Consider the following 5,974-nt stretch of genomic DNA (forward strand, 5'->3'; position numbering starts at 1 on the left):
GCAGGCCGGGGCGGGGCGGCCCCGGGGGCGGCTCCGGGCGGTGCAGGTGCTCCGGGCCGGCTGTCCCGGCGGCCGCAGTCCCGCCGGCAGCGGAGTGCGGCTCCTTCGGGAGGATCGCGCTGCGCTAAGCCCAGCACCGGCTGCGTGCCGGGCTGCTGCAGGGAGTCAGAGCCGGCTGTAAGGAGGGAATATCACGGGAAGGCAGGACGGGGTCAGCCCCGTGACTGCCAGCAGGACAGGGCACACAGCACGACGAGGAGGCAGCAGCTCGCTTGCAGTGAGCCCGTGGCTTTGCATGAAACAGCAGTGCTGCTCGAACAGCCCCGGGATCCCTTCCTTCCCCATCCCCATGGCACCGGGCTGGCATCTGCCTGTGGTTATTGCCCTGCTCCGTACATCGGCGAGCTGCGGGCACGGCCGTGGGGGCAGCTGGGCCAGTTAATTCCAGAGGATGACCCGAGGAGAAGAGCAGGTGGCAGGGGACACGCAGGGAATGCTCAGGCAGAGGGAGTCACAGCCCCAGGTGCATCAGCCGGGGTGCTCTCCAGTGGAGTGCTCTCCTTGTTCTTAGGAGGAGGATTCTAGCACTTGTCCTGAAGTCAGGTAAACCTGATGTTCATACATGCCATGGCTACGGAGTGTTGCTCTTGTGCTGTCTCTTGCTCGTTTTTAATGTAAGCTGTCTGAGCAGCTAAAACACCAGTTCTGTTAAATACTCATTGGGGAAGACTCTGCCATGTTTAGTTATGGCCAGAAATACTGAAAACAGACATCAGGTGCTATTCCATGAGAATGCGTCAGGAGTTATGATTATGTTTGTGTGCTGATGAAAATATTTAGAGTTAGAACAGTCAGGGAGAGGTAAGAAAAACATCTCTGAAACTTTTTTGACATTTTCAGACATGCTGCCATTGCTCCTGCAAGATACAAAGTTAGAAAAACAATGTTCTAGACAGTAAAACAGATTTGTCCACCTCTCCTTACCAACTGATATGGAGACATTTATTTATTTTTGCAGTGAATCAAAAGAAGTTCTCATGACAAAATTCAATTGTTGTTTATTCTGTGGCTTCCTTCTCTCTGTGGTCTTCCTCTGTTTTTCTTTCTGCTAATAAAAGTGTCTACAAACAATCCTTTTTAAAGACCATAGTGACACAGAGGGAAAACGAGGTTAAAAAGTAGGGGACAAGGAGATACAAGGGCATGACGTCAGTAGCACGAGCAGGATGAAAGACAATGGATGCAAAGCAGAAGGGGGAACTGTTGAGGACGTGACTAGGCACAGCTCACAGCCCAAAAAGACAAGGACCTGGCACTGCAGCTGATGTCAAATCTCTCTTGCTCAGTCACATACGATCAACCCTACCTGTACCACACACATCCCCACCGAGCACCGGTGCTTGGTCTACAGCACAACCTGGCTTAGGGGCAAAAGGTGTTTGAGGTTAGGCTTGAATCTGTCCATTTTCTGAGGAATACAGGCAAAATAACCAAAGGCTAAAAGTCCTCCTGTGCCCTTCCTGTTGTTCCTTGTAAAGATGGTCAAGCAATCTCACAGACTTTTGGGATGGGGTCTGAGGTCATGTCACAAAGAAAGAGCACAAAGGGGATGAAGCTGTACAAGAACCCTTGCATTGCTTGGGGCCTTATTGCCAGAAAAGGGAAATGATCTGCCTCCTTCTCTCTTCTTGTGCTCCTGGCCTAGACCTTCTGCATGTCTTTTAAGCAGGTTTTTCTCATCTGCTGCTGAGCCAATTCAACACTTTAGAACAGCAGAAAACGAATCCAGGAAGAAAGTGAGTAATTTTCTGTTGAATTGAGTTGAATGGGCTCAGCTCAGGGAGATATAAAAGGAGGATATGGATAGGTAGGGGGAAAAAAACAACTGCTTCCCTGTAGTGATATAAGAATTTATCCCTGGCATTCTCCTTAAATTATTATCTTTCACTCAAATTGACCATTTTCAGAATAATTTCTAGGCATGCTAAAGAAATTATTCTATAAACTTCCCTTCTTTACAGCCATGTGTTTGGGAAATCTTTTCCTTAAGACAACCTGGGCTTAAAACTACTTAGTTGTGTTTACTGCTCCACAGACTAATCTCTTAATATTTCTTTCAGTAAATACTCATGTTTTCTCCTAAGCAGCCTAGATTCTGCTGAATGCAGCCAAGACAGCTGGTGAATTTCAGTTTTTCACATAAAACATAGCTTATACAAGAGGAAACAAAGATTCACTTTTATGCTTATTGGTTCTATGTCATGGATCATGCAGCCATGCACATCCATAAATATTCTTGAAAGGCCCCAGCATGCTCCAGCTGAACTGGCTGCTCTTTTGCCACAGATGCCAACAGGAGCAGCCCACATCTGGCAAAAGGAAGAAGTCACTTTTAAGTGCAGTGCCCTGAAACTCTGCAGGCTGACACGCCTGGCTGCTCATGCTTATGGGGAGAAACATCCAACACAACTCCTAATGTAAACCTCAGCTACTGAATCCCTCTCATTTTCTAGGCAGCCGTCCAAGCTGTATTTAAAGTGAATTTCTTCTTGCCCATTCGACACAGTGTCTCCAGATCCTCCTCAGCTGGTGACGCGATGTTTACAGTGGTTTCCTACTGCATTTTTAACCTCACAAACTTGTGAGCCACACAGCTATTTAAATCAACAAATCCTGCCTGGAAACATGCTTCAGGGAAAGGTTTTTAAAACAGGCACTTTGATATAGGCAAGCTGCAAAGCTCATGAAGTATTTGTTTTCTAAACAAACCATGGAATAATTTGGGACACAACACACTGTATTGCTGCACCAAAGAGACTCCTAGGATGGGTTTAAAAAGGCATTGATGCTGCAGGTTGAATAATCTAGTTGCTTCCAAAGCAATGAGATGCCCACAGATCCATGAACTACTTCAGAGGCATTCATATGAAACAGAAAAAAAGAAAAAAAGAAAAAAAAAAAAAAAAAAAAAAAAAACCAAAACAGAATGAGAAATTCATTGGAAACTGGTTACAATTCACAGTACAGGTGCAGCACCATATGCACATACACAGAAACTGCAGCTGCAGAGGGGGAATTTGCAAATCTGAAGTGGCTGAAAAGTTTTTGTCTAACGAATAATTTCTTTTCACCACTTCAAAGATCAAGAATAACCCAAAATATCATTTTTGTTGAGCAATACCATATTCCTACAGTTAAAAACAAATGTTTTGTGAAACCTACACCTGTCTTCTCATTGGTATTGATACTAGACAAAAGCCAGAGTGTCAGATCCCTGCCCATGGAAGCAGCCTGGAGTTTTGAATATTTAATTTCCACAAGTATTTTAATATTTATTAGTCTGTGAAAATAACAATTCTTTACATAAATAATAATACCACCTTGTTAAAGTAGATGATTTAAAACCTGTGAATGACAAACAACAGCCCATCATTGCCAAACTTCTAGCTGAAGGAAGCAAGGGAACCCAAAATGAAGACAGCTGTCAAACAGAAAAACGAAAACTGCCAGAGGATGAAAAAGCACAGGTGCCAGCCAGACTGACACACAGGGAAACCCAACTCCTTGGGCTGCAGAGCAGGAATAGATCAAACATCACCAGCATAACCTGTCTTCCTGTGCAGCACATCACAATCCTGCCCTCAGGATGCTCATTTGAAGGGAGGCTGTGGTTGACACTCCAGCCCACTTTATTCTTCACGCTGCAAGTGAAATTACCTATGTGAGTTAATTGCCAAACTTGTTTTGTAATGAGGAGAGCTGCCTGATTAAACCTTGTCAGAGACATGAGCCATGCATTTTACACAGGCTGCCCAACTACCATCCAAGGTGTTTTGCTACTTTGGCTGCCAGCTGAGCTAAATAAAAGCCTATGACCTGTAGCTCAATCCACACCACCAGTGGGAAGAGTGAGTGACTTACAGCAATATATTAATCTTGAAAGACTGTCAAACAAAAAATTTGCCACAGGTCTTTCACAGGACTTTACTTCCTCTTCTCCCAACATGTTCTGTAGACCTTGAACTGGAACATGGAATTTTGAGTGACTGGTGTATTTCCTTTTGGTTTTCTCTCTGCCCTTGACTGATGCACAGTGGATGCAAACTCATGGAGCTGCTCACAGCCATTCACAGCTGTGGCCTTGTGAGCAAACCATACACCTTCCTGATGAATTCTGCCAAAACCCAAGCTCACTTTCTCTGGCCCACTATCCTTCTAAATTTTCTGCTTGTCAAATTAACCTCCTGAATGTCAACACTATACTGTCTTTCAGTAACTAGAGGTAGAATATCTTGGAGTTTTTGAATGGATGTCTTTAAATAAGTTAATGACACCGAAACAGATTTATGACAGTTTGGATTTAATCACTAGTGTCATAAAAGTAATTTAAACTGATAAAGTAGATTTGTAACCTATATTGACATCACTGGCATATGGAGTTGAATGTTGAGCTTCTGTCCACAGTGAAGAGAGATGCAAAACCACTCAAGGCTTTGAATGTTCTGGGTCAAGGGACTTTAGCTGAGCACTGCATGGAAAGGGAGAGAAGTTCAGGTAAGGAGAGGGATGGTAGTGAGTAAATAAGACATGAAGAAGTCTGTAGTCTTTTTCCTGCAGTGCGAAGGAGCCACCAGACAACAAGCAGAGAGAAGTGGACAAAAAGCCAAGAAAATGTAAGCAAAGGGACCACGGCAGTAAGCCAGGACGGGGAGAGAGCCTGGCATTTGGAGTGCTGTGTGGCAATTAGAAGTGAAGAAATTGCCTCCATTCTGGCTCTGTTTTCAAGAAAACAAGGCTGTGCACATATCCTTTGCATGAGGAGGTTGAACACGAGATTCTGCACAAGGCTGAGTGGAGGAAAGGGTTTGTTTTGTTCTTCTTCCATTAAGTCCTCCCTCATCCAAAAGGGTCCAGTAGCAGTAAATATCCATTTTAAAGGGTAATGTGGAAGGAAAAAAAAAAAAAAGGAAAAAGCATACTTACAAATGCTAGGTAAGAAATTTATTTCCTGTGTTAGGTTGTGGGTTCAAGCTCAGGGCAAACCACTCTCTCTACCTCTACCTGATGCTGCTGCCACCATACCCGAATTCTTTACTTTTCTTTTACCTGAGACACTGAATTCTTTACTTTTCTGCCAGTTTTGCTTCAAAACCTTTCATGATTACCACTCCATCAAGAAACTTGTACTATTTCAAATACAAATGAAAAACAGTTGTTTTCTGCCTAGTTTGGCTCTGAATTGTTGATAAATTGAGGAGTTAAGATTGCTGGATACTGTGCTACTTTAGAAAAAAATGGCAATTTTGTCCAAGGGAGAAGGAATGTTCACTCAACAGTGAGTGATTACATACAAGAAAACAAAGAGAATTTAAGGCTTGAGAGGCTTGTATTTTATGAAAAATATCTGACACACAAACCACATTGGAAGCGAATTTAAAACCTTGTGAAGGAGAACATATAAGGGAAGTCTAATGTATTAAAACAGTAAGACATCTCTCCTAATTTGTCTCCTCCATTAGTAAAATAAAAGGTAGCAAATTTTTCTGGTAGATATGTTTCACATTAGTGCTATTTGCTGTGACTAAAAATTGCACATTTTGTATTTTTTCTGTTGTATTTCACACACTCATGCACACAGAGCCTGCTTGCCTCAGTCATCTGTTACTTCCTATCCAACACTGTTTGTGAGTCTGGGTTTTTCAAGCCTTAAATCTTGCCAGGAAATAAGATCCTAAATAGATGCAATTAATAACTACAATGATAATAAAAAATATTTGTGGCCAAAATACCTAGCCAGAAAGATACTGATCATACCTAAAGGTATAAAAACGCTTCTTGCCAAAGAATTCAAATTAGATTTTCCTGGGAACACTGAGTACCCTCTGGGGTTTGTGGTGGTTTTTTGGTTTGTTTTTAAAAATGTACATGGGTTTCCATTTTGTTGTTTCCACTTGTCCTTGTGTTATTAAACCAA

Source organism: Pyrgilauda ruficollis, unplaced genomic scaffold (genome assembly GCF_017590135.1).
Source record: "Pyrgilauda ruficollis isolate IOZ18807 unplaced genomic scaffold, ASM1759013v1 scaffold20, whole genome shotgun sequence".
NCBI lineage: Eukaryota > Metazoa > Chordata > Aves > Passeriformes > Passeridae > Pyrgilauda > Pyrgilauda ruficollis.